The following is a 9,858-nucleotide window of genomic DNA, read 5'->3' as shown; positions in this document are numbered from 1 at the left end:
TCTCATATACTGAAAGAAAAGAAAAAAGAACATGATTCCTTATCCTAGTTTCTAGAGAATATATTTTTGTTGAAAACTCAAAACGTGTAAATAGAGGAAGAACTGAATGCACCCAAACATTTCTCCTTCCTTCTGCATGATAAGTGTGCCGGGAGAAAACATGTCAGGCATTTTTTTTTTTTTTTTTAATACCGTGAATGCAGTCTTGGTGATGCTACTTGAAAGCATTAATGTACATGAAGAAATATGAAACACTGGAATTCTGTCTTCAGCCACTCTCAGCAATACTCTGAGATGAAATTTTTATTGTGTTACTTTTTTTATTATGGAATATTGTGATCCACACAGGTTAGTTGATAGTGAATGTGCTTAACACTTATTTCACTGCTTCTCAGTACAAGGTCCAGTTTTTTTGATGCCTTATAAACTACAAAAATACGTAGAACATGGTTTTATATCTTGGAAATATTTAATATGGTTTCAAACACAGAACTTCATACAATTGAAAGAGTTCATATCTATAGAATATAACACTGTATTAGAACATTTTTATACATTTATTAAACATTACCATGTGTTCTGTTAGTGTAATGTCAAAAATATAAAATATCAGGGCTAAGGCAACAGAATTGGAATATACATGGTGAGAAAAGATAGATACTTTTTATTATGCGGGTTCCTGAATACTCAGTAATTTTCAGGTAAGTCACTATGCTTCTGTATCATATTTGGTATAAGCAACAACATTATGACAAATAGATTTAAATGGATTTTCAAGGTAATACTTATTTTTTAATTTAAATCATCAAAGATACAAATACTTGGATGTTCGTATGTAATGATAAAACAATAATATTTCAAGAGAGTTTGAATAAACCAAAAAGACAAGTGGGGCAAGGAATATCTGTAACTTATTTAGATACTGAGTCTGATAATAATTTAATATGAACTTTGCACAAACATGTATTTTTTTCAAGTGTTTATTGGTGAAAGTTGTTTTTGTTTCTGTATTTTCTGCAGAAACTGTTTTCCATTTTTTTCCACTCTTGTCTTTTCTTCTTTCTTTTTCTTTTTTAACTTTTAAGTTCCAGGGTACGTGTGCAGGTTTGTTACATAAACTTGTGTCATGGGGGTTTGTTGTATAGACTATTTCATCAATCAGGTATTAAGCCTAGTACCCATTAGTTATTTTTCCTGATCCTCTCTCTCCTCCCACTCTCCACCCTCTGAAAGGTCCCAGTGTGTGTTGTTCCCCTCTATGTGTCCAAGTATTCTCATCGTTTAGCTCCCACTCATAAATGAAAACGTGATATTTGGTTTTCTGTTCCTGTGTGTGTTAAGGATACTATGTCTTTTTTAGTGGAGAAGAAAATATTATTTGAAATAAACACAATGAGCACAAATTTAAGGTTATATTTGCATATGCTACATAAGTAGCATAGTTATACATAAAATTTTTGCTTATTTCAAAATTTTGTTTTTAATCTTTTATTCTAATAGCTTGTGATCTATCTTTGTGCTTTTTAAAATTCAGATTTTGGGGGCCAGTTTATAAGTCAATGTTTCTTAATTTCAATGTATTTATATAAAATGAAGTATCAACCAAATTATCTTTTTAGGTAGGTCTGTGCTTTATTTACAATATGTTACTTATGACAAAAAATCATTCTGGTTAACAGGTGTTATACTTTCACAAATTGGAAGCAATGTATGTATCTCTTTCCAAGAACACTACTCTAAAAACTATTCTTATGTCTAACATAAGTATAAAGTATTTTTAATACTGAACTGAGTTGCATTACTTCTTTAACAGTTAGATAGTAGGAGAGTATGTTTGCCTGGCTGGAGTTATGATCTTCTCTTTACAACTTTTCTGAAAGGTAATCTTCTATTTAAAATCTTACAGCTTCCAGAAAACTGCATAGTTGTAAGGGAAATTGGTAAAGAACATTTAAATGGTACTAGTTAACCGTTGATACTATCCTAAAACAAATGTAACTAAAAATCCTTATTCATTTTATCTTTTAACAACTTTTTCAAAAAGTTGTTTCCATGACTTACCTTATACTTTTATTTAAAACATTAATATTGAATTAATGTGCGTATGTGCATATATAGACATACACACAAATGTGTGTTTTCGTGTAGGTAGATCAATCTGTGTATATATGTGTGTGTTTTATTCAACAGAGTTTAGGCCATGCTCTAGAATAGCTGAGGGCTGGCCTAGGTTATTAAGAATCTCTAGGGGAAAGGATTCTGTCGCTATTGTACAGTTGAAATTAAATTAGATGATTCAACATTTTATGATGCTTGACCTATTCCTTGGGAATTAGAAAATTTGGTGAGGCCACATAAACTCTTTTGGGCTTGTTAGGTATGCTTTAATGAGTTGCCACTTTAGTTCACTGTATGCTATTTTTAGCCTCTTGAGGAATTTTGTTGAAAATTATGTGTATAATTTATTTCCCTAATACTTTCTTTATCTTCATATAATTTGAACATTTGGGGCATATTTATATTCTGTTGGGCTGTTTGTATAGTTGAACATTGAGTGCACATCCAACACTAACATATAACTTTATCTGGAGCATATATGCTTTGACTATACAGAAAAAGCCTTTATCTCAAAGGAATTTATGATATCTACAGAGCAGTACTGAGAAGAACATTAGGAACATTTTGTTGTGTTGGCAGACTACCAATTGACGTAATTTCTCATTTATTCAACAAATATTATCGTGTGTCTTCAATGTAGCAGCTACTGAGGATATCAAGATGAACAAAATATGATTCCCAACACTCTGCCATCACCATGGAACTCAACCAAATGGCCAAAACAAATATACAAATACATAATAACTGTGGAAAGCATTTGTTATGAAAAGAGCAGGCAACATGTGGAGGAGTGATAGAAAATAGTAGAGTGAAGCTCTTTGATTTGAACACTTTCCAACTGAGAGAAGGAGGTAAGACCTGAATACTCCTAGAAATAAAGACAAAGAGATTAGGAATGGCGGGGAAGAAGAGGATAAGTGCAAAGTGCTGAGAAATACTTAGTCCGAGCTGCTATCGTGTCTCATGGAGATTACTTTCATAGCTACCACAATATTCTCCTTCCATTTATTCTTATCTGTCTTCAACATATTCTCTATGCTTCAGCTTGAGTTAACCTTTTACAACAAACACAACACACACAGGTTTATGTGATTCCATGTTTATCATCAATGACTTCCCATTGTTATTAGAATAAAACCCAAAATGTGATCTATAAGGCCATTTGTGGTCTGGCTCTGCAATCTTATTGCATATCATGTCACTCCTTTCTCTCTAAGTTCCAGCCACTTGGACTTTCTTCCAGTCTCTGCAAGTCCTATTTATACATATAAATAAAAACTGGAGTTTCCCACATTTACAAGATGGGCTTTCCCTCCCACCTCAGAATATTCTGTTCACGGTGCTCTTTTTTGCCATCCAGGCTGGAGTGCAATGATGCAATATAGCTCACTGCACCGTCAACTCCTGGTCTCAAGCAATCCTTTTGCCTCAGCCTCCTGAGTAGCTGGGATTACAGACATGAGCTACCACCCCTGGCTACTCATGTTATTCTTAATACCTAGAATTCCCTTTCCTTTTCTCTCCTCCTGGATAATGCCTCTTCATTCTTCAGAACTTTTTAATTCCTTTTTAGAAGAAATCCCTTCCTAATTATTGTGACTGCCAAAACTCATCTAATTTTTTTATTTTTATTTTTGTTCACTTTTATTTATATTTATTTATTTATTTATTTATTTATTTATTTATTTTTTGTGACATAGAGTCTTGCTTTGTCACCTAGGCTGGAGTGCAGTGGCATGATCTAGGCTCATTGCAAGCTCCGCCTCCCGGGTTCACGCCCTTCTCCTGCCTCAGTCTCCGGAGTAGCTGGGACTACAGGCGCCAGTTACCATGCCTGGCTAAATCTTTTTTTTTTTTTTTTTTTTTGGTAGACACGGGGTTTCACTGTGTTAGCCAGGATGGTCTCAATCTCTTGACCTCATAATCCGCCCATGTTGGCCTCCCAAAGTGCTGGGATTACAGGCGTGAGCCACCATGCTCGGCCAAAACTTATTGTAGGCTCTCGAAGTACCTTATACCTCTTCAAAGCAATTATTGATGAATTATTTCATTCAATAAATATTTACCATGTGCTCTCCATTTATCTAGGCAACTCATAGTTTCCTTTCTAGTGGAAGAAAAGATGTTATTAAGTAGTAAGTAAATATACATGCACACATATAAATGCATATATGCGTATATAAAAATATATATACATACAAATGTCACATGGTAATATGTGCTATGAATGCAATTTAGGAGGGGACATGAGATTGATTAGGAATATCTGTAAGCTGAGAAAGTAAGGAAGATAACTGGAATTTTAAAGGAGTAGTTAGGAAAAACCTAGCTGAGAAGATGACATTGGAAATAAGACACGAAAGAAGCACGGAAGTAAGCCACATGGATACCTTAGAAATAGCCTAACTGGCAAAGGGAATTAACAAATACGAAGACCTCGTGACAAGAATGGGTCTGGAATTTTCAGGGTCCGGAAAGAACCCATTGTGTCTGAAGTGCAGTGAGTAAGAGAATAGCAAAAAATATGGTTAAAAAAGAGACAAGATTCTGTAGTGCCATGTTAAACACTCTGACTTATACTCAGTGTGAGAAAGGAAATCTTTGGAGGGTTTGATTAGAAGAAGACATAATCTGATGTATATTATGAAAGGACAGCCTTGGCTACTGTGTTAAGAATAGGCTATCAAAGGTCAAGGGGAAAAGAGGGAGACCAGTTTGGGGAAGCTAATTCTGTAATCCAAGTGAAAGAAGATAGTGGAAATAGGGTGTTAGCAGTGGAAGTTGTAGAAAACAAAAAAGAGGTTGAGTTCAGCATATAATTTGAAATAAAGGCAACAGGATTTGTAGACAAATCAGGATTTACATATGTAAAGAAGAGAATAATCGATAATGACTTCAAGTTTTTGACACGGACAACTATAAAAACGCAGTTGCCATTTACTGAGATGGGGAAGACTAAATTTTGTTTATGGCCATACACAATTTAAACTGCTTCTAACACACTCAAGTGAGGATACCAAGTATACAACTGAATATATGGACTTAGAGTTAAAGGTACATTTATAAACTGGAGATATGGATGGTATTTAAAAATAATGAGCCTGGATGAGATTATTAAATAAGTGATTGTGGATACATACAAGGGAGAAAGGTCAAAGTCAGACCTGGGGCTCACCTACAACAATTGTACCTTCACCCTCCCTACTATAATCATCACATGGTTGCTGCCCATCTCCCCTGTTGAACAAAGTAGAGAATAAGTGGAAACTCAAGGAAAAGTTCTGCAAGTGAATTATTTCAGTTCCTCCTTTTCCTGGTAACACATATTCCTTTAACTATTAGTTACTCTAATCCCCAGGTGGTTAACTATTCATCCCCCTCAATTTATCCCTTTTCCACTGCATGTAAAAGCATGTAGTTGTTTATTTATGTTTATCCATACACATTCTGATGCAATAATTACATTGTACATGACAATATTTTTCTCTCTACGCATATATAAATACATGAGTTAAAAGTTTGATGCTGAGTGTAATTTGTGTATTTAAAAAATTAAGCACAATTCTACTAAAATTTGTGTAACACAATCTACCTGTCCTTATATTCTTTGTTGGCAATTGCCTTAAAGGAGATGAGATTATTATTGCTATTTAACATCTCTGGGCGCTGAAATGTTTGAACAGAAAAGTGGGTAGATGTTAAAAACTACAAATTGAGAATTGAGATGAATTTGGGTGTGCTCCCAATCACAATAAAGGCATAATATGATTTTCAGTTTCGCCTAAACTTTCCTTTACAAGGGAAGAAGTTGGTTCATGACTATTGAAATATTCGAATGCAGTGTTTTCACTAATTACTGTTCTTGTTCTTTTACCCTCTAGACTTTACAGAGTTTATCATAAACATTTTCACTAATAGCCAAAATGCATTCCAGGGGAAATGGTTAGTCCATAATTATTTCTTTATATTTTACATGGGAAGAGAAAGTATTTTGCGTCAGAATTTTCTTAGACTTAAGTTTCATTTTAAAACCTGCTATTGGACAGAATCTCTACATAGCACAAGATGTCAGTTGAATCCTTACCACTTGAGTTCTGAGGACTAAAGAGTGACTAGCTCCAAATCCCAAAGAACTGAATAGTAATTGCTGCAGCCCATTAAAATCCCAAGGACCTCAATATATCCAGAACAAGAAAAGAAGCAATGACTACAACAAAAACTGAAATGGTTGATTTCACAACTTGGTAGAAAATGTTAAGAATGTTACAAAAATATCAAGAATGAAAAAATTTGAGTTGTAAAATAACTTAGGAATAAAACTACAATCTACACTTTCTTTAGGAGCTTGGGCCACATTGTCACCATGGATGACTACAGAACTTCTGAGGCTTATCAACAGATCCCATAACTAACAAATACATAAATATCCACAGCAATATATCACTTGTATAAGTAAGGGTTAATTTACAAGCAGAATTATTAAATGCAATTCTCACACTGACATTATAACAAAATTGTGAACCTGAGAACATAGAGTACTTCTCAGTTTATGAAGTCTATCGTGGACCAAGTTCTTAAATAGCTAATTTAAAGGAAGCTGGCACACAATTTAAAGATGTAATTTGAGTCATAGTTGATGATATACTTTTACTTGTTTAGCCTTTTATGCAGCTTGTTTGCATTCCTTGAACAGATTTGCTGTTTCTATTCTAACTGCATTGTGTATGGCATGAGAAATGCTGATTAATTCTTGTGGGTAATCATCATACACGCTGCCAATGTTGTACATTTATATCTTTCATTTCATAATCTATGTATACATTCCTTATGTTATTAGTGGAAGTGGCATATAATAGGTAAATAAACCTGCTCTTGATTTAGATAAAAAATGACTGCTGATCCTTTCTATCTTTAAAAGAAATTTCATTCGATGGGGAAATCTGGTATAGCTGTTATTTGCTTGAAGTAGCTTTAAATAGAATTCTTTAATTGTCTCTACAGCTGCCACCCACAGTAAACTCTAAAATATCAATTGTAATTGAAAGATAAATTTGCATTTTTAATGACATTAAGTTAATATATCTTACTTTATGAACTCTAAGAAAGTAAAGCTGTTCAATGCTACTGGAGTGTCCCTTGAACAGACCTTTTGGATCATTTTCATACGTATATTGTAGATAAGTATTCCATCTACTTACTTTTAAATAGAGAAGTAACATATGACTTTCAGGTGAACCTAATTTAGTAGAGTACTTAAAGGTTTGTTTAGAGAATAGTGAGTGAGTAAATAGGTTTTTAAATGATGGGCTATAGTTTGAAAAGGCATTTCACTACAGGTCCTAAAGTATTTAAAAGGAAATAAAGTGCATCACTCATTACTTTGAGGTTTATAGTCAGATTACAATTTACATCAGAGTTATGTAGTGAAAGAATGAAAGAAAAAACAGATAATATAAAAAGCGAATTTTTCCTTATCTTTATAACCTTATTCCTAACTTTACCAGTCTTTTGTTGATGTGCTAAAATAGAACCACTAAATCAGATGGTTCGACTCCATATATCCAGCCTTCCTGTTGTCTAGAAGAGTAAATGGTTTCTATGAAAATGAAGCTGTTTAGAATATCTTATTTCATACTAAGTTATTCTGTTAAAAAGGTAGAAAGTGTAACTACTCACAATGGATGAAACAATAAAGGGGACTGCATCTCAGATGACTGAAATGTCCTGAGGAAAGACTAAAGTAAAACTCATGTTATTTTATCCTATTTTCTTTGTCTTTTCAGTACTCTCAGTTGGCTTTATTCTGAGGCTTTATATATGTCTTTTGTGGCCTTTAGCACTTTGACAGTTTATTTTCCATTGCTAGTGGTTTCTGTATAGGGAACAATTTTTGTTCCTGACAAGTTCAGAAAAAAATCTCAGAATTAATACTGAATGGATCCATTTGGCTGAATTGGATCATGTGCTCAACCCATAACTAGCTGCAAAGGAGGCTAAGCAAAGATTTGGTTTATCTTAGCCTATCCCTAAAATTGGGCCAGGGGGTACTGCCTCTTCCTATGACATTTACTGAGAATGAAAGAAAAGTAGTTCTCCAGGGAAAACCAGGGTTTGTTTATTAGAAACAGAAATAAAAATTGATAGTGGGCAGGAAAAAATGAATGAAATGAAGCAAAGAAGGAAGAAAGAACTAAAAGGGATAAACAGAAGAAAGAGAAAACAAAGGAAAGAGAAGGAAGAGAGACGGAGAGAGAGCAGGAGGGAAGAAAAGACAGAAGGAAGGAAAGAGAAATAATATGTGGCTCCTATATCACGTTATACTGAAGGGTTAATAGACAAGGACGCAGCAGGAGGGAGGAGGCAGAGAACTGAGATCTTAGCTGGAATTCTAATAGGATCATTAATTTCTGTATAATTGTATGATAACTCTATTTGGTTAACTTGAAAGATCTATTTTTATTAATTAGTCATGTATATGCATAAACACACACACACAACACACAGGCATACACAATACCATTATGTCTATGATTGAGTCTACATGAACACAACACTATTTCTGGGATGAAGAAAACAATTTATGATGAGTTTGGTAGCCTTTTCGGCAAAATTCTATCCATTATGATCACACTATTCCTTATAGAAATGTGTGCAAATGTTGATTGTATAGAAGATGAGCAGTAGGTTTATATATGAAAGGTTCTTTTTTTCAGAGAACTAAGACAAGATCAAACATCCTAAAATACAAATCAAATTTTAGCCACCAACTTTAACATGCATTTTACACAGATTTTTTAATTGTATTTGCTGCCTCATGATTGAACCTACACTTTGCTTGATTCGACCCAATGAGAATGATTGAAGCCAAAGGTTTACCAGTTTAAGCATACTTTAATATTGTTCATCTTTAACTCAACTACATTATGCTCATGAGAAAATTCTTATTTATTATTTCTGGGACAGCAAAATTATTTTCCTATTTTATGCTATTATTTTATCAGATAATTAATCTATATGTAACCCAATATGTAAATGGTTATACCAACATTGCTATGAAGACAAAGATGGCAAAATTGGAGGAAGTAAATCATGGCTGGTAGTGCTAGCTGGCTTAATATGCTTTTTTTTTTTTTTTTTTTTTTTTTTGTTGTTGTTGTTGTTGTTGTTGAAAAGGTCAAAGTCTAAATCCTGCACACATGAGTCTTGCTTCTACTTAGGCATATAAGCGGTTAGAGAGTATCACTACCAACTTTACAATGAAAAAAACCTAGACAAACAGCAAATTCATGACTTTTCTTGAGCCTATGGGAGTGCTGATGTCACATGACACCAACTGGCCCCAAGCCTAAGAAGAGGCATCTACAGAGAAGAGACATGTTGTGCCCCAACTTACCAAGAAAAGATGTACCTAAACATTGGCTCTAACTGAAAAGCGGAACAACGTGCAAGACCTGATTGGTGACTTCGGTAGAGAGATGGAGACGATGAGGAAAGCTCAAATAGGAATATTAGAAATGAAACACACAGTAACAGATTAAAAATGCCTTCAGTGACGCAGCCGAGGAAAGAAGAATCCATGACCATGAAGAAATGTCTCTAGAAATCCCCCAAACTGAAATAGGATGGGAAAAAAAGAGAAAATCCAGTATACAAAAGGTACTTTGAAGTAATGCCACATAATATTTGATGTGAAAGAATGGGTGTAGCAAATTCACATGCATAAAATGGAAAACTAAGTTT

Source organism: Theropithecus gelada, chromosome 5 (assembly GCF_003255815.1).
Source record: "Theropithecus gelada isolate Dixy chromosome 5, Tgel_1.0, whole genome shotgun sequence".
Lineage (NCBI taxonomy): Eukaryota > Metazoa > Chordata > Mammalia > Primates > Cercopithecidae > Theropithecus > Theropithecus gelada.
This window is presented reverse-complemented; position numbering follows the sequence as displayed.